The sequence below is a fragment of the Bubalus kerabau genome, chromosome 15 (genome assembly GCF_029407905.1).
Source record: "Bubalus kerabau isolate K-KA32 ecotype Philippines breed swamp buffalo chromosome 15, PCC_UOA_SB_1v2, whole genome shotgun sequence".
Lineage (NCBI taxonomy): Eukaryota > Metazoa > Chordata > Mammalia > Artiodactyla > Bovidae > Bubalus > Bubalus kerabau.
This window is the reverse complement of record NC_073638.1, coordinates 9,901,132-9,921,506: the sequence shown is the minus strand read 5'-3', so window position 1 is coordinate 9,921,506 and position 20,375 is coordinate 9,901,132. Positions and strand designations below refer to the sequence as shown.

Sequence of the window (20,375 nt, the reverse complement as noted above, 5' to 3'; positions counted from 1 at the left end):
CCAAAGTATTGCATTTTCAGCTTTAGCATCAGTCCTTCAAATGAACACTCAGGACCATTTCCTTTAGGATGGACTGGTTGGATCTCCTTGCAGTCCAAGTGACCCTCAAGAGTCTTCTCCAACAGTTCAAAAGCATCAGTTCTTTGGTGCTCAGCCTTCTTAATGGTCTGACTCTCACATCCACACATAACTACTGGAAAAAAACATAGTTTTGACTGTATGAACTTTCATTGGCAAAGTGATGTCTCTGCTTTTTAATGCACTGTCTAGATTTGTCATAAATTTTCTTTCAAGGAGAAAATGCCTTAATTTTATGGCTGCAGATGCCATCTGCAGTGATTTTGGAGCCCAAGAAAATAAAATATGCCACTGCTTCCACTTTTTCCCCTGCTATTACCCATGAAGTGGTGAGACTAGGTGCCATGCTCTTAGGTTTTTTGATGTTGAATTTCAAGCCAGCTCTTTCACTGTCAACTAACTCTCATTAAGAGGCTAAACTAAAGGAACTAAAGTTCCTCTTCACTTTTTGCCATTCAAGTGGCATCATCTGCATATGTGAGGTTGTTGATATCTTTCCTGCCAATCTTGGTTCCAGCTTGTGATTTATCCAGCCTGGCTTTTCACATGATGTACTCTGCATATAAGTTAAATAAGCAGGGTGACAATATACAGCCTTGTCATATACTCCTTTGCCAATTTTGAAACAGTTAAAATTATATCCTTGCTAAAGGCCTAGTTTACAAACCACATTTATAAACTGATAGTAACAAAAAAGTGTTAAATATCTTGATGTTGTTATTATTTAGTTGCTATGTTGTGTCTGACTCTGTTGTGACCCCATAAACTGTAGCCCACCATGCTCCTCTGTTCATGGGATTTACCAGACAAGAATACTGCAATAGGTTGCCGTTTCCTTTTCCAGGGGCTCTTCCCAACCCAAGGATCAAAACTGCTTTGACTGCATTGTCAGGATGATTCTTTCCCACTGAGCCAGCACAGTTGATAAAAATGCCAAATATATTGGAGGATTGTGGAAGAAGTCGTGTTTACTCCTTGGGTTGTATCTTAGAGTTTCTTACATAAAAACTCTAAAATTTAAATGTATTCCAGAAAACATACATCCTTGCTTTACTTGTTTCAACTTGTAAAAATATGGGAGGTCCTTATAGAGTTTTTGGAAGAACTGGCACAGTTAATGCAATAGGGGAAAAAAAATCACAGTAGTCAACTTGTAGGATTAAAATGAATATACCTTTCCCTTCATACGAGTCTGTAAAGCTAGATCAATGTTGCTAGAGCTATGAAAGAGTGATCTAATTAGATCTAACTAGATGCTTGGATATGAGTCTTAACTATGGAACTAAAAGTTTCTAAATGTAATTTATGAATGTTTTTTCTTGGTGATTAAAGGAAAGAGATCCAAAACCAGAAAGAAAGATAGAGACAGAGAATAGAGAATAGAGAACTAAACAGCTGTGAATTTCTCCAGAAAGTACTATTCAAATCCTCCATAATTTTCCCTGAGCAACAATCAGCAAACTTCTCATTAGAAGGAATTTTAAAAGGTTTGCTGATTTGCAAAACATGACATGAGTGATGTATATACACTACTTGTATAATTGGTTTTGTGCATACATATGGCACGTGCTATTTTGGAAATGTATCCCCTCTGTGTTCCTTATAGCTATTGCTCACTTTATTCCCTGATAATTATTTATAGTTACTCGTCTCAATTTTATTATTAGAAAAGTAATGAATCAGCAGTTTTATGCACTCTCCTTTAACAACCTAATCTTAGAAGTTTCCAAACCACAGTGTATATATAGTAATAGAAAGCAAGCAGATTGCCCAAAGTTATTTATGGATATTAGGCAGAACATTTTTCAGAGATCATCTAAGCTTTAGTAAGTCTTCTATTTCAGTGTCCTTAACAAATTCTACTATTACTCTCAAGGTAGTTTGGTTTATATAATAAAACATGTTAAACTTTCAATAAACTTATACTAATGTTGATATATTTATATTGATAATATAAATTTATTTCTATGTTTTCTCTAACTTTTAAAATTTATAGGAGGATAAATGCCTCACAATATTGTGTTGATTTTGGCCATATAGCAATATGAATCAGCCGTAGGTATACATGTGTCCCCTCCCTCTTGAATCTCTCTCCTACTTCCCACCCCTTCCCACCCCTATATGTGTCACAGGGCAAAGAGTTTAAGCTCCCTATGTCATACAGCAAATTCCCACTGGCTATCTGTTTTACATAAGGTAATGTAATTGTTTCTATGCTATTCTCTCAGTTTGTCTCACCCTCCCCTCCCCACTGAGTCCACAAGTCTGTTCTCTGTGTCTGTACCATAGCTAGGTTCTTCCCCAAACTGGTGAGATACACACAATATAGTTGTAGTTTTCAATTAGAGAAGTTGAAGGACAGATAAGTAGGAAAAGTAGAGTGTCTGCTCTTATTTCCACAGTTCTCAGATTTCTGTATGGCTTGGAGAAGAACTCAAGAGAAGCATGTTCCAGGAGACTGTTTTTATTTGAATGTTTCTATTTCAAATTACCTTTATTTCTATAGTTTAGGGGGCCAAGGTATCTGAATGTTTGCCTTTGCTATTTTTCAGATCCAGGACAGAAATTTTAAAAAGTAAACAGTTTACAAATCACTGTGCTAACCTCAATCATATTTTTTTTAATTTTATTTTATTTTTAAACTTTACATAATTGTATTAGTTTTGCCAAATATCAAAATGAATCTGCCATAGGTATACATGTGTTCCCCACACTGAACCCTCCTCCCTCCTCCCTCCTCATACCATCCCTCTGGGTCGTCCCAGTGCACCAGCCCCAGTGCGCTAGCCTCAATCATATTTTAACAAGTAAATCATATTTAACAAGTAATCAGAAAAGGATGAATATAATTCATTTAATTGTTTTAAACTTCTAGAGTAAATCAGCAAGCAGACATCACCAACAAGCTGCACACTGAACTTATAAATTACTTTTTTGTAAACTGCAGTCGCAGATGGAGTCCAAGACCGATGACATAGCTTATTTGTTGATACCCTGTTAACCTTTTATTTCACTGTTCTTTAAAGTGAGAATTCAGGAGTCAAGGAAGCATCTGCCTCTGCTGTTTCTCTAGAGGCAAATTAATCTAGTTCAAAGCATCCTGGAGAAAATATTTAGAATAAAATATTAATAGGGAAGGTAGAACTTTATAGAATGATTAATGCACAGCAGAAAACCAACCCCTAAGCAAAAGACATAATCAGAAATTTCCTGGTATAGCAGAGAGTAACTGATAATATGACAAATTATCACTGTGGCATTCAGCAAAGGTAAAACATCAGTAGTCCTATTTTGAAGTCTATTTTTCCTCATGTCTTTGTTGTGCTGAGAATTAAATCTCTATAGAATCTATAACTCTCTTATGACATGTTTGTAAAGTTGCTAAAAGTTTCACAGTAAGAAACTTCTCCATCTGCAAGGAAAAATACTTGTATTTATAATCTCAAGTAGTCTGCTACAGCCAATTTTTCTGTTTAGAATAAATTGATTTTTGGCTGTGCATAAATTAAATGTCAACACATTTCTCACATACCTACTTATGGGCAGCCAGAAACCAGGTTTTTGAGCTAGAAAACAAATTTAATACAAATAACTAGATCTTCTGTTTAATCAACAAATAGATAGAAAAGGAGCTTTAGTGATGCTAAGTATGTCAGTGTTAATTAGTTGATCTGTGAAAAGAAATGCTGCCCATTTCCCTCCTCCCATCATGGAACAGGAGAGCTGTTATATATTATCTTTCTGTTCAGCTATGTTTTATAATGCATTAGCTCCAGCTGAACAAACAGTAAGAGATAATAAAAAGTACTCATATGGTAGCTTTGTTATCACTTGAGGCTTCCCAGGTGACAGAGTGGTAAAGAATCCTGGCAATGCAAGAGACTACAAGAGACACAGGTTCAATCCCTGGGTTGGGAAGATCCCCTGGAGTAAAAAATGGTAACTCACTCTAATGTTTCTTGCCTGTAAAATCTCATGGACAGAGGAGCTTGATAGACTATATGGTGATGTAAAGAGTCAGACACAACTGAGTGACTGAGCCATGCATCTATGCACACACATTGGTGTCACTGTTTGAATATATTCAGTTTAAACTGACTGACTATTTCCTCTAGAAAGATTTCAACTGAGTGCATGCAACTGATGCTATTTTCTACCCCCACTGAAACAGAAAGATGTATGTGTGTTTGTGGAGGTGTGGGTATCTGTGTGTGTGTACATATTTAATAGGTACCTACTGAGTGCCAAGAACTATTCTAAGCACTGTGTCTTGGAGATACAGTAGAAAAGAAAGGAAGAGTCTTAACTTTCAAAGAAGTCCAGCAATGAACAAACACATATAGAGTATATCATGGACTGTGAAGAAGGCTGAGCACCGAAGAACTGATGCTTTTGAACTGTGGTGTTGGAGAAGACTCTTGAGAGTCCCTTGGACTGCAAGGAGATCCAACCAATCCATTCTGAAGGAGATCAGCCCTGGATTTCTTTGGAAGGAATGATGCTAAAGCTGAAACTCCAGTACTTTGGGCACCTCATGTGAAGAGTTGACTCATTGGAAAAGACTCTGATGCTGGGAGGGATTGGGGGCAGGAGGAGAAGGGGACGACAGAGGATGAGATGGCTGGATGGCATCACTGACTCGATGGATGTGAGTCTGAGTGAACTCCGGGAGTTGGTGATGGACAGGGAGGCCTGGAGTGCTGCGATTCATGGGGTCGCAAAGAGTCGGACAAGACTGAGCGACTGATCTGATCTGATCTGATGGAGGAGATAAGTGCTAGGAAGAAGAACAGAGCAGGATAAGAAGGATAGGTAGTGGTAGAAATAGGGGGAGTATTTTGAGAGATTCTCTTGGTTAGGGTGACATCTGAGCATAGAGTTGAAGTTTGGGAGGAAATAGGCAGCTTGTATATCTGGGGAAAAGTGTTCCCAGTAGAAAAAGAAGTGTCCAAAACCTTGAGACTAAAGTAAACTTAATGCTCTCAAGAATTGGCACGGAGGTATTTGTGTCTGGAGTGGAATGACAGAGGAGAGGATGGGAGGCAGTCAAAGATATACGCAGATTAAGGATGTTTAATTTTATTTTAATAGAGCAAGAAAGCTGTTAGAAGACAGTATTATCCGTGGTTTTTAAATTGCCTTTGTATTATCAATTGTCATTTATATTATGTTTCAAAAAAAATTCAAATAAAGTGGAAACTCAGTATTGTACTTCTCTAAATATTTGCTGTCCTGAATTGTGTCAACAGGCATCTGAAAAGATGAATTCTGTGATAACCTTGCACCACTGTTGTGTTAACCTATTAACACATTGTTACACAAGATTCATGTCAGATTCCCATTATCATCAGTTCATACTTTTTTAACACTTTAGGATGGTAGAAGGACACCAAAGGAATATTATGGAGTAAGAAACTGAGATCCATTTGTTGAATGACTTGCCCACATTGAAAAAGTCAGTTTATTCTGCACTTGATTTTTGTCAATAATGTTTATTTCATTTCAAAACACTTAAGTTTTTCAAATAAAATCAGAGCGTAACAGACAGTGACGTGCTGGAGCTAGTACATATCCGATCTCAGTTTTGTGCACTTGTCTTCCCCACTCAAGATTTAATGACGTCACATTGGCAGCTTGAAATCAGCCATGGGGGTAGTACTTATACCATGGAGATTGGTAAATGCTACATACCAGGACTGTGTTTTGTTTTTTTTGTTTGTTTGTTTTTCTTTTCGGAGAACCTAATTACCATGCACATTTTCATGAAAAAGAAGCATGTTAATATTAGTCCTGTATTGTACTTCCTACATGTTATTGAAAGTATGTGCTTTGAGAGCTTAAATTCCAAAGAGGGAGAAACTAATCTAGTCATCTCTATATCCATCCTATAATCTAGGAAAGGTGTGTTGATGCTAAACACTGTTACCTTAGTGGAGAAAATGTTTGATAAATTATCTTTTACATTATTGCTTTTCTAATTGCAGTATTGTCAAGTAAATAATAGGTCTACTATGTCAAATAGAAGTTTGATTGTATTTTTTTTTTTTTCAGGAAGCCATTCTTATATTAGGCAGACTTGGTCTTATTTTTGAGTGGTAATTAAATACATTCATGGGTTTGGTGGGCAAAACTTGATTTGCTGATGCTACAGATTATTAAAACACATTTTTATTGGCAAGTGATTATAACCAGAGTAGAACTAAATGTACAATAATGACATGAGCAAATATGTCAGTGTATACCTGTTGTTGCTAAGTCGTGTCCGACTCTATGTGAGTCCACAGACTGCAGCACGCGGACATCGCCGTCCTTCACTATCTCCTGGAGTTTACTAAAGTTCTTGTCCAAGTATTGTTGCATTTAATAGGCTTTATTATTATTATTTTGTTGAGATGAAGCTCTCAACTTGATGAGATGAGATGTATTTTATTATGATATCATAAGAAAACTTTTGTGTTTAAGCATAGCTCTGAGAGTTATTCTGTTAACTTTGCCTTATGCTGATATGGGCGCCAGTTTTATAGATTTTGAAAATATAGCCTTGGTCACAGAAGTAATTTAAAGATTAAACTATTCAGGATCTTTGAAGTATCTGATACCTTGCTTTTATATTTCTTCTGGTTACAGTAGTGTTAGAAAAGTCAATCTTGCAAAGGTTAATCCAAGATTATATATGCAATTTCCTCTTGGTTTCAGCTAGCATATTAGGAAATAACATAGAAAAAAAGCTATTTAATGAACAGGTTGCTCAGAATAAGTAGTTTCTAGTTTGTGAATGAAAGGAAAAATATTAAACAACCAATATGGAAATGACTTTAACAAAAGATGTAGAGCTAGTCTTACTCTCTATGGATAGGAAATTGTGTGAAGAGTGTTTTCTTTGTTTGTTTGTTTGCTTGCTTGCTTCTTTGTTTAACTAGATCCAAAGGCAAGAAAAAACAATAAATATCAAGTTGACATCACAACCATTAAATATCTAGAAAGATCAGTTGTGTTTAAATCTCCAATATTATGTCTAAAGGGGCAACTCATACTGCAAATGTTTAGCTAGCTATGAATGGAGACGATTATTTGCATGTTTCCAATTCCTCACATGGTAACCAAAAGGCACTATGAAAGATTTTCTAAGTATTTCCTTTTCTTCTCCTTATGACTTCCTAAAATATAGTTCTTATACCGAATGCCAGAAAGATATGCACTGATATCTTTTAGACTTGAAATAAGAGACATATGCCAGCAGTCATAAGGATGAGGAAATTTTTCCTGGTTTTCAAATAGTTCTAGGGGTTGGTTGGAGTATCCCTCTAATGCTTAGATACTTAGATATCTCTGCTTTTCTGTCTGCTTCTCACCCCTGAATTTTCCATGTAGAGAACATTTGATTGAATTATTTTATCTTCAGCCAAAAGTAATTTTCTTATTGGAGTCTTTTAGTATAGACAGTGATTCCTGATTATTGATATTAACTTGGTACACTTGGTTTTGAAAGCCACATCAACTGCCTTTAGAAATAATTCCTTGTAGTTTCTTTCTTCCCAAAGAACTATTATACCTGACAGGCAATTTGAGTCTCATTGGCCTCTTCAGTAAATTCCACCTATTATCCTTTCCACTCATGCCAGTTAACCTTCTAAATTATCTATATAATTGTGTCATGGTCCTGAATAAATATTCTTGTATCTCCCTAGAACCTTCGCACAAAGTTCATATTCACTTGGGTGACATGCAAGTTCTTTGTTACAAAACTACCTATGTGAATTATAGAATATGGAGTTAGGCAAATCATGTATGTTATCGTATGTTTTTCTACTTATCTAGCTATAGCAATTCTACTTATTCCTTCCAAAACTCAATATCCCCAACTGTAAAAGTGAAGATTATACACGGTAAGGGATATAGAGTCTGCATAGCATAGTGCCTGTCACTAAGCAAGTACCAAATTAAGTGAGCAACAAAAATTATTTTCACTTCCTCACCTCCTATTTCTCAGAAAAGCTCTTCAACTACACAGAGAGGCGAGATCCTGCCACCATAACCTGTATCAGAGAAGCTGCACTCCACAGCCCCAGGATGCTTTTGAAACTTCAGTCAACGTGAATTGTACCCTCTGGAGATGTGAACAATCCATGTCACTTTACATGGTGACCTCACTCATTTTGTAGAGTTTGTGCTTTGCCTTTTGGTGGGTTGAAAGGATATGAAATAAATGGAAATTCTCAGAAGTTGAAAGTTTTATTTTATATTATTGAAAATTATTTTATAAATTATTGCATTTCTTTATTTTTGGTTTAAATGATTGCTTCTGCTTTTATTCTCTAACTTTGAATGAGTGTTGAAGCCATGTTTTGCCCAGAAGGGCTAATTGATTGTTTTAGCTTATTAGGGCTTGAAGTGTTAAATATAGAGCTTCACAGCAATGAAATTAGGGACAATCCTAAGCCAGAGTTATATGGACTGTAGCTAATGAATGGTATGTATCAGGTCCAGCTTTTGAATAGTATCTTTTATTTACAATAGTTTGGGCTGCACAGTGTGGGAAGAATGAAGGGAGGATAGAGAAACTGATGTCAGTTTCTGGGGAAATTCAAGTTAGTAGTAGATTGGCGATTCTTGTTTCAAGATTTTTCTATTGTGATATTTCCCTGACAATTAAGCGATTACATAAATTCTTGTTATCCTTATATTTCAGTGAATTACTTCTCTGAATAACTCACTGAGGCCCATTAATTATTTTTATTACATTAGTAAATATTCAGCAAATGCTATGCAACAAGAATGGTGTTCTTCAATTGAGTATGTGGCAGTGAGCAAGATGGAAGCTCTGTTCACCAGGCAGTCATAGCATAAAGAAGAAGATAGATAATTAAAATAGAGCACTATAAGACTGTAATCAGGGTAAATGCAGGGTGCTAGGAAAATGTGTCCAGTGCTTAAAGACTGTTAGAAATGATTTAGTACACTCTCTATAACGCAAAACTATGAATCTATTGACTGTTACCTTGGTTTGGTTCAAAAGACCTCTTCAGTGAATTTTGGATAAACGGTTGTGCAGTTTCCTTTGCAAAAAAGAATATACAGCTGTATTTTACTTCATTGAAATGTATTTGGAAAAATTAAATTTAAAAATACGGGGAAAAGATTCTCCCCAAAAGTATATATCAAGTATGAGTTGCAGTTAAAATAAATATGTCTTTTTTCAGTGTGCATAAAAACACAGATATTAGAAATTTCAACTTGAAATGCAACATAGAGAATTTCAATGTTAGTGGTAATAATTAGAACAGTTATTCTACTGTTGTAATTAAAAAAAAGCAAGATTCTAGAGCGCAAATCCTGGCACTTCCAGAACTTGAACAACATATCTCTCTTAAGCCTCAAAATCCTTCACTGAAAGGGGGCATAATAATGCTTACATAATTGAGTTGCAGAGAGGATTAAATAAGATGATGATGGAAAAATACTTCATTAAGTATCTGATATATTGAAAGCAATGAATCAGAGGGAGTTTAAAAGAAATTGCTACCTAACTAATAACTGTCAGATCTTATGGTTACATAAGAAAATGTAGGCAAAGTAGAGCTTTTTTTACCTGAAATAAAATTCTGACAGTATTTTCCATTTCCAACTTGAGTTTAGCCCTTATGGGGCCCAAAAATCGGAGCAGTTCTCAGCATTGTAGCCATTTGTTGTCCGTGGAAATGCAGCACCACTCCCCAGTTGCACTGTCTCAGAAATGTAGCTTCTGGGAATCATGCACAGCAGGACCCCTCATTCAAATGCCTCCTCATCCTTTCCTACCTCCTTATTTTATTGCCTGAACTTTATAATTCATTTTTTTCATCAGAAATAATATTTTTTTTATCAGAAAGAGCCCACAAAAGCAGTATATGAAGAGCTTTATTTTATAGTTGGAGTATGATCCTAGGTGTATATTATTAATTGAATTTTTTCTCCCAATACATATTGAAAGAGTTCCTACCATGTGCTAGGCACTCTTTTAAGCTCTGGAGATACTGGAGTGAACAACTGACTTCATATCCCACTACTGAGTTTATGTAATACTGAAAAGTGAAATGAATGGAATAAACAAATATTTAGAACGTAATTTATAATGCTGAATGATTTTGACAATAATTCAATGACCAGTGCTCCAGTTTCATTTTAAAGAAGCTATCAAGGGAAGCAGGAAGGAGAAGATTTACTCTATATACTCTTATTGTTGAAAGAAGCTGTAAGAAAGGTGACAGAAATTATTTTGGAATCCAAGTTCAAGTGCTCAGTGAACAATGAGAAGTTCAAGAGCCCAGTGGAGAGTGAGGTCATACAAACCAGAACATCAGAGTCTGGAGAAGAGAAGGGTTTATTGCAAGATCCAAACAAGGAGTACAGGCTGCTCATGCTCAAAAGACCAAACTCCCTGATGCATTTCAGGGAAACGTTTTTAAAGCAAGGTGAGGGAGAGCATTGCAGAGTGCATGATCAGCTTGTGCATGATTCTCTGGTTGATGGTGACATCACAGGATCAGTATTATACATGTTAACATCATCAATTGTTAGGCTCCAGCGGGTCTGGAGGCTATGTGCTCATGTTCATTGTACAGTTAACTTCTATCTGGTGGGATTTTAGTATCTGCAAAACAACTCAAGAATGTGCATCAGTCACTGTTACCTATGCCTTTCAGGGAGGAACTAAAGATTCTGTGACTGCCATATGACTGATTTACTGTTTAAATTATTACCAGTTCTCCTCATCTGACTGCTTTTTTTTATTACTATGTGTTTACATTCTTTAAACCATTAATTCTTGAGCCAGCCATTTGTGACTCAGGGGAGCCTAGGAGACTAGAGTTTTTCTACAAATAAGAAGCAGGCAGGGGACGTGTGAATGGGGGAATCTATTTGAGGGAATTCCAATAGGTTCCTGATTAGTTATAGATGCAGGACTGAAAGCATTTTTCTCTCCTTCCCTGCTGCAAGTAGCTACCTTAGAGACTCCCAAAATGGAACTGATTTCAGATAAAAAAAAAAAATTCTAGTACATTCAGATTTCTAAATAATGGGATTTATGTTGTATAATTTTGGTTTATGGCAGTATTGAGGTATGAAAATATTTTGCCATTTCTATGATTTTTCCCATTTCTGAGTGATAATGCAATGCATGTTTCAGAATTTTATGATATGTGTGTGTGTGTGAAGTCTCTGAAAGATTTCCTTAGTCCAATAAAATTAACTTAGAATGAACTTTTCTTTGTAAGTCTAATTTAGAAATTTGAGCAAATCTACTTTCTCCAAATCAAATTCACTCCCTTATTTATTCTGGCTTTTAGAAAGATGGCTTTTAGTGGAAAAAAAAAATAGCTGCCCTGCAAATTAATCAACAACTTGTCATAGATTTTACATGCATCACAAATTTCTAGAGTCAAATTTTGTGGTAATAATGTCATCCTGAAAAGAACTGCAGCTATTTAGGTATGTTCAATTTCTGCTTGATAAGAATAATTACCTTCCACCCTCAGTAGGTAATTGCCTTTTGATTGAGGTCATCAGAGCAATCAAGACAGCGAGAGGTAGAAATCTCAGGTTGGATAAAAGACAAAGGGAAGAATCACGAACAGAAATTTAAAAGGAGAACAAGAAAGAAGAGATTTAATTTGCTTCTAATATTTTATTTTGCAGCAATACCTTGAATAGTAGTTGTCATTAAAATCACCATAATGTACAACCTAGGTTAATTGGTTTGATAGCTTTATTTTTTTGAGTGGAAAACTAAATATTTTTAAGCATTTGATTAGGATCATTAACCCATTCATATGAATGACCACTTACACTCTAAAATAGGTTGCAATAATTCATTGCACATGTGTCATGAAAAAGGGAACTGTTTTAGTGCTGGGCTAGATAGAGATGAGAAAAAAATAAATAATATTTCTGTCCTAACAGAGTTAATATTCTGATGATTGAAAAAAAAAGAAATTTTAAAAAATTATTATTTTAGGCATTTATAAAGAAAGGGAAATTAGAAACAAGGGAAATAGAGAAGTTTTTGTTTTTTTCCAATAAAATAGTGAAGAAAAATATTTGATAAGTTAGCAGTTTTCTTAACTGAAACTCATCTTGGGGATGAGTGTGCATGCAGAGAAAACAGCAGCAATTTAAAGTATTTTCAGTATTTACGGAACTTAAGGATGCCAAGGTGGTTAAATTTAGCTTGAGCAAAAGATAAGATTTAGGTATCTGAGTGAAAGTGAAAGTTTTAGTGGCTCAGCAGCCCCATGGACTAGAACCCACCAGGCTCCTCTGTCTGTGGAATTTTCCAAGGAAGAATAAGCTACTGGATTGCCATTCCTTTCTCCAGGGGATCCCCAACCCAGGAAATGAACCCAGGTTCTCCTGCATTGTAGGCAGATTCTTTACAATCTAAGCCAGTGGGGAAGCCACTAGGGAAGATTAATGAGTGCAGCTCCTAAACTTCCAGGTTATGACTTGTGAATGTCAGGGAAATAAAATTAAAAACAAAACCTTCTCCTGTCCCAGGAATCTTCTCCACAAAGGCAGTAGAGAAAGAAAACAACTTTTTATGAATAAACATTGAACTAGAATATGATATTACATCACAAATAATCAGCTAAGTGATTGCAGAAACAGAAATCTCACCACTTATTTAGCCAATCAAATACTACTCATTTTATATGTGTTCTAAAAATAAACAATAAATAGTTCTCAAGTAAGAAGTTATACATTTAGTTCAGTTCAGTTGCTCAGTCATGTCCAACTCTTTGCGACCCCGTGGACTGCAGCATGTCTGCCTTCCCTGTCCATCACCAAGTCCCAGAGCTCATTCAAACTCATGTCCATTGAGTGATGCCATCCAACAATCTCATCCTTTGTTGTCTGCTTCTCCTCCTGCCTTCAATCTTTCCCAGCATCAGAGTCTTTTCCAATAAGTCGGTTCTTCGCATCAGATGGCCAAAGTATTGGAGTTTCAGCTTCAGCATCAGTCCTTCCAATGAATATTCAGGACTGATTACCTTTAGGATTGACAGATTTGATCTCCTTGCAGTCCAAGGGACTCTCGAGAGTCTTCTCCAACACCACAGTTCAAAAGCATCAATTCTTTGGTGTTCAGATTTCTTTATAGTCCAACTCTCACATTGATACATGACTACTGAAAAAATCATAGCTTTGACTAGATGGACCTTTGGTAAAGTAATGTCTCTGCTGTTTAATATGCTGTCTAGGTTGGTCATAGTTTTTCTTCCAAGGAGCAAGCGTCTTTAATTTCTTGGCTGCAATCACCATCTGCAGTGATTTTGGAGCCCCCTAAAATAAAGTATCTCACAATCTCTGTTGTTTCCCCATATATTTGCCATGAAATGATGGGACTGGATGCCATGATCTTAGTTTTCTGAATGTTGAGATTTAAGCCAACTCTTTCACTATCTTCTTTCACTTTCATCAAGAGGCTCATTAGTTCTTCTTTGCTTTCTGCCATAAAGGTGGTGTCATCTGCATATCTGAGGTTTTTTATATTTTTCCCAGCGCTCTTGATTCCAGTTTGTGCTTCATCCAGCATGGCATTTTGCATGATGTACTCTGCATAAAGGTTAAATAAGCAGGGTGACAATATACAGCCTTGATGTACTCCTTTCCTGATTTGGAACCAGTCTATTGTTCCATGTCCAGTTCTAACAGTTGCTTCTTGACCTGCACACAGATTTCTCAGGAGGCAGGTCAGGTGGTCTGTATTCACATCTCTTGAAGAATTTTCCACAGTTTGTTGTGATCCACACGGTCAAAAGCTTTGGCATAGTCAATAAAACAGAAGTCATACATAGTTCATCCTAATTTTACCATTAATGTGAGTGACCATCTATGCTACCTTCTCGGCTTTATCTGTACCAAAACAAACAAACTTCTACTTTTGCAGGTAGTTTTGCAACTTAGAGTAGGATAGCCACTGAAGTTAGGCTCCTGCCTTTCCAGAAAAAATTGGGAGATGAGGGTGCTATTTTCCTTGATATTTACATTTCAAACAAATGACTTCCAGTTCCTTGAGAAAGCCATTTTTAAGCCTTAAAACTGACAAAAGTCTTCTTTTCAGCACTGGGACGACCCAGAGGGATGGAATGGGGAGGGAGGAGGGAGGAGGGTTCAGGATGGGGAACACATGTATACCTGTGGCAGATTCATTTTGATATTTGGCAAATCTAATACAGTTATGTTAAGTTTAAAAATAAAATAAAATTAAAAAAAAAATTTTTCTAAAAATTTTCATACACATTTCCAAGAGACTGACATGTTTTCTAAGGTAAATGTTCTAACAAAAATAGAAGAGAAGGAAATCTCTTCCTTCATTTTGAATAAGGGGAATTAAGCTTATTTTTAACTGTTAAACATCAACTAAAATATCCCTACACAAGTAATACCTGCATCTGTGATCTTCATGAAGTGCATATAGATTGTCCAGTGATCCTTTTAAAATGCAGATTCCAGGTTTTTTTCTTTGTTATTTAGCCATTCCACATGAATTGTGGCATATTAGTTCCCAGGCCTGAGATTGAACCCATGCCCCTGCAGCTGAAGTACAGAGTCCTAGCCACTGGACCACAGGAGAATTCTCGTGCATATTCTGTTTTAAGGAATGTGCTGTGGGGCCTGAATGCCTGCAATCATAGCAATCTCCCTGGTGATGTGAATGCTGCTGGTCAGGGGAGCATGCATTGAGGAGCAAGGTTAGATGTGGCGCTAAAAGAGGCAGTGAAGGAGCAATGACTAGGATGAGGGTGTGGGTAGATGGGTAGAATCAGGCCATGTAGGCTCTTGTAGATTATCTAAAAGACTTTTGGTTTGACTGAGACTGAAGCCTTGGAGTAGTAAGCAGAAGAAAAACATGTTTTGGTATAGTTTTCTTAAAGAATCATTCTGACTGCATCAAGGAAAATAAACTTTAGGGTGACCAAGGGATTAGAAAAAGACCATTGCAGTAATCCCGGTGAGAGTGGATTGTGGCTGGACCATGGTAATATGGAGGGGCTGAAATGTAGTAATGGTCTGGATATATGAGGTGGGATATGAGAAACAGAAGTTGAGGGTGATCACAAGAATTTTGGCTTGAGAATTAAAAAAAATGTATCTGTGCTATTTATTTCTGCCATGAACATAAGCAGAGGGAGCAAATTTGGAGGAGAAAATCAAGAGATGTACAATGAGAAGTTAGATACAGTATTTGGGGGACTCTGTATTTTGTCTCTAGAAATTATCAGCTGCTCAGATACAGAAAAGAGCAACTAGGTTAAAAATTTAACCAGAGTCAGGGATTTGTTAGAGGAAAGAAGAAAGGGATATATTGACAACCTATGCAAGGGAATGTTTATCCAAAAAGCTATACTATCTATGTTGAGTAAGGATGTAGCAAGAACAGGAGAGGAAGAAGGAGAGTGGAAAGCTTCCAGGGTCGATAGATTAGAGGTTTTTTTCTGGAATCAAGTACTAGAATGAGTGATTCAGAAAATAGAAAGTGGAGGTTGAAGAATGGGCTGTGTAAAATTGCTATAGTGTAGCAAATGAAGTTCTTGATAATGATGTGACACAGTATTGAGTGGTTGTAATACCTAGTGAGTAGCTAGATTATTAGCATAAAGAAGGTTTTTGAACTGAAAGGAAAGGTTATTGGAACAATTGCTGTCTTGTTACTTTTATCACCAAAGATGTCCAGATTCCTGTGGGAGGGAAGAGACAGTTGCTAGTTGTTAAAATCAAAGAATAAGGGTAGTGACTCTAGAGGTATGAAATACCAGGAAGTTTAGAGGGCTGTGTAGATTGATGGCCTGATCTTCCTTCAAAATTGGGCTACTTAGAGGATAGAATGCTAAACTTCTGGAAGCAGTAATGAGGAACAAAGAATATATTTGTCTCACTTCCCAGCCTGCAGAGTACTGTAGAGAGAAGATGACTACTGAGAATGCAACAGAGAAAGCATGGAGAAAACCAAGTTTATTTAGAACAAAAAGGTGAAGGGGACACACACACACACACACACACACACACACACACAAAAGATGTTGAAAATATAGTAATCTTGCTAATAACTAACTGATTTAAAAGACACAAAGAAAAGTCAATAATTGTGATTGTCCTTATGCTTTATTTGGTAAAATAGAAAGTTTGTAGGTATGTGTGTGAGAGTGTATGCACATATACAATATACTTTGAATATCATATTGCTTAAGTAAAATCAGAATGTGTCCACGTCTATAATGATTAGTATTAAAGATGTATTTTTCTTTTAGTTTAATACGTAATAGTATATATAGGTTAATTTCTAATCTTGCCTTCTAGGTATTGAATTAAGTGTTGCTCAATCATATGGTAGCTCTATTTTTAGTTTTTTAAGGAATCTCCAAACTGTTCTCCATAATGGCTATACCAGTTTACATTCCCACCAACAGTAGTATGAGGGTTCCCTCTTCTCCACAACTGCTCCCCAGCATTTATTGTTTGTAGATTATTTGATAATGGCCATTCTCACATGTGTGAGGTCATAATTCACTGTAGTTTTGTTTGCATTTCTCTAATAATTAGTGATGCTGAGCATCTTTACATATGTTTGTTGGCCATCTGAATGTCTTCTTCTGAGAAAAGTCCATTCTATGGGTTGATTTTTCATTTTATATTTTCCTTTGCTGTGCAAAAGTGTTTAAATTTATTTATGTCCCATTTGTTTATTTATTTATTATTTTCATTCTTCTAGGAAGTGGATCAAAGAAGACTTTGCTGTGATTTATGTGAAAGAGTGGTCTGATATGTTTTCCTCTAAGAGTGTTATGGTATCTGATCTTACATTTAGTTTTTTAATCCCTTTTGAGTTTACTTTTCTGTTTGATGATAGAAAATGTTTGAATTTCACACTTTTACCTCTAGCTGTCCGGGTTTCCCAGCACCACTTATTGAAGAGACTGTCTTGTGTCCATTGTATATATTCTTGTCTCTTCTGTCATAGATTCAATGATCATAGCTACATGGATTTATCTCTAAATATTCTTTCCCATTCTATTGATCTACATTTTTGTTTTTCTGCCAATACCATGCTGTTTTGATTACTGTAGTTTTGTAGTATAGTGTGAGGTCAGGGACTCTGATTCCTTCAGCTCTGTTTTTCCTTCTCAAGATTGATTTGGCTATTTGGGATCTTTTCTGTTTCCACATATCCAGAGAAAACCATGATTCAATAAGATGCATGCATGCCAATGGTCATTGTAGCATTATTCTCAATAGAGAGAACATGGGAGCAAACTAAATGTCTATCAGCAGAGGAAGGATAAAGACAATGGAATATACTTAGTCATAGAAAGGATTATATAATGCCATTTGCAGTGACATGGCTGGACCTAGAGATTGTTATACTGAGTGAAGTAAGTCAGACAAAGACAAATATCATACAATGTTGCTTATATGTGGACTCTAAAGAAATAGTACAAATGAGCCTATCTTCAAAACATAGAATCGCAGATGTAGAAAACAAAATTTTGGTTACCAAAGGGTAAAGGGAGGGAGCAGGGTGGGATAAACTGAGAGATTGGGATTGACATATACACACTACTATATATGAAATAGATAACTAATAAAGACCTACTGTATATCACAGGGAACTCTACTCAGTACTCTCTAATGACCTATATGTGAATAGAATCTTAAAAAGAGAGGATGTATGTATATAACTGATTTACTTTGCTCTACAGTAGAAAGTGACACAACATTGTTAATCAGTGTTACCCAGGTACCAAGAGAACTTCTGTAGTTCTTTAACTTGTGTAGTTCTTTAACTTGTGTAGTTCTTAAGATTATCAATCACATGATGTGAATTCAATCCATCTGAGAACTGACAGACAGGAACAAACGTGATTTATGGAAAGGGTGGTTTCTTGAAGAAATTTTGAAAAGGAGGGGTGGGTTTGAGATTTGAATATTGATTATAAACTCCCAAGCATGATGACCCAGGGTTGCTGTTATTTTGGATATGCCTAAAGCAGATTGTGTTTTACTAACTGTTACTTGTGTTTATTATACTAAAACAACTGGAAGTCTGTTTCAGAAAACAAGGAAGCAGATCAAATAGGACTTTTCAGAAAATATTGAGAAGTTATTATCATTACTGATGTCTGTTATATATTCAGTGTCATAATGTACTCAATGCCATGACTATCATAAAGGTTACAATCCCAAACCCAGGCATATATAATTTTAGATGAACAGACAAATGTTTTAATGTGCTTAATTCTTTAACTAGTTCATTAAAGAAGGTAATGAATGAATCAGGTTTTGGAGTAGACAGTGCATTTGGCTCCACAACTTTGATTTTCTCTCCAACATCAGGAGAAAATTTGAAAAAACACGTTTTGATGCAATGACAATGTCATATTTATCACCTAGCATATTGCTGATAAAAACAGTAGATAACAGTCATTCTTTTGAAAATATTTTTATGTTTTTCTAAATTATATACAGAAACCAGCCATATTCCATGCTTAAGTTAGCGTAGTAAATGTACTTTAGTCTAGTGAGTTGAGGTTTAGAGGTTTTGTTTAAGAAACAAGGTACCCCATCATATTTTATATTGCAGGTAAAGCAATATTTTATATCACATTTAAATCATTTCCTCTGGTTTTATGAAACAGAATAAGATGCATAGCTTTTAATTTTCTTTGCTATTCTCAGAAGGCTTTAATATAATTTAAGTTTTCTCACACCTTTTGAAATCCGTGTTAAGAAATAACATAAGACAAATTTATTCAATATAGGACATAGTGTCTCTAATAAGAATCCTTTTTAAGTATCTTCTTTTTACCAGCATAAATTCTTTAAATCTACTGATAGTAACTGAGGAGATAAAGCAACTTATCTTTAACAGCTGTGTTTGTTTATATTCTTCATTTTCAGAAGCATGTTCCTATGTAATAGGTGCCAAAAAATTGCTGTGGAAATGGTATACATATTTAGAAAGCCCATATTTATACTAGGCATTTTGTTTGACAATTTAAGAAAAATTTCTTAATTAAAATGAACACCATACTGGTTTCTCAGCAAAGTCAGTAATCAAGAGCATTTGATATATATTATTTAAAAATTTAATCTCATGTTCAATTTCAGGATCATAGTCAATATATCTCTTAACAAAGAATATAATCTCAACTATATAATCTGAATGCTTGAAGGAATGATAGATTTTAAATCTAAATAAATTTATTTGTGCAATTGATTATAGATTTCCTTATAGTAACAATGTCATCTTTTAAATCTGAAATGATAGTTATTAGGAAAATATTGCAAGGTGATATCAGAAGTACAAATGTATTCTTTCTTTCATTATATGAAAGGCAGCTTGACAATTCTCTTATGACATGAGTCAGAAAGACTTACTTCCTAATAGCAATATTCATAATTACCATTTCTTGCACATACTTATTTTGCTAGTTTATTCATGTTTATTTTCTCTATGTTTACAACAACCACACAGAACTGTCATCTTTTTCTGGATGAGAAGTAGATTTGTCAAGATAGCATGGGTATGCCATATTAGTAAAATATCTCCAAATCTCAGTGGTTTAAGAAAAGCAAAACTTTATATCCTGCTCAGGAAAATTCTGCTGTGGTCTAGGTGACTCATCAGCTTTTTCTCTTAAAGTCTTTCAGGAATTAAACCTTCTGGAATTTTTGTGGTTTTACCATCTCAGCAGGGGAGCTTTGCACTACAGAACACAGCACAGAATTCACACTGAAACTCACACCTACTCCCTTTATGCTTCACCCTAGAAATGACATGTCTCTTCAGTTTGTAACACTAGCCCACATCTTGTCACATGGATCTGCTTAACTGGAAATGGGGCTGGAAGTGAAAGAGAAAATATGTAAAATTTAGTGAGCATTATCTACTCTGACAAATGAAGGGAACACTGTCTCAAATCAGTCCAATAACTTATCTATAGTATATAAACAATGTTCTACCTATTATCAAACCTACATCATTTCTTATATATTGCTGTACCATCCTTTAATGGGGAATTATATACAATAACCAAAGAAGCCTGAATGACCTTTATTGTCATGTTACACCATGTGCGAGAAAGAATGCGTCATAAGTCGTTTCAGTTGTGTCTGACTCTTTGTGACCCTATGAACCATAACCTGCCAGCCTTCTCTGCCCATGAGATTCTCCAGGTAAGAATACTGAGATGTGTTGCCATGCCATCTTCCAGGGGATCTTCTTGACCCAGGGATTGAACCCACAACTCTTACCTCTC

General features: G+C 35.7%; 1 long non-coding RNA gene across 1 annotated transcript in view; it reads left to right on the top strand.

Moving 5' to 3' along the window:
• The window catches only part of LOC129628215 (uncharacterized), a 141,660-nt gene extending 133,366 nt beyond the window's left edge, over positions 1–8,294 (top strand). Inside the window, exon 3 of the long non-coding RNA XR_008702744.1 lies at positions 8,069–8,294. This is a non-coding gene — a long non-coding RNA (uncharacterized LOC129628215). The remainder of the gene's footprint in view (positions 1–8,068) is intronic.
• Positions 8,295–20,375: the final 12,081 nt, after the last annotated feature.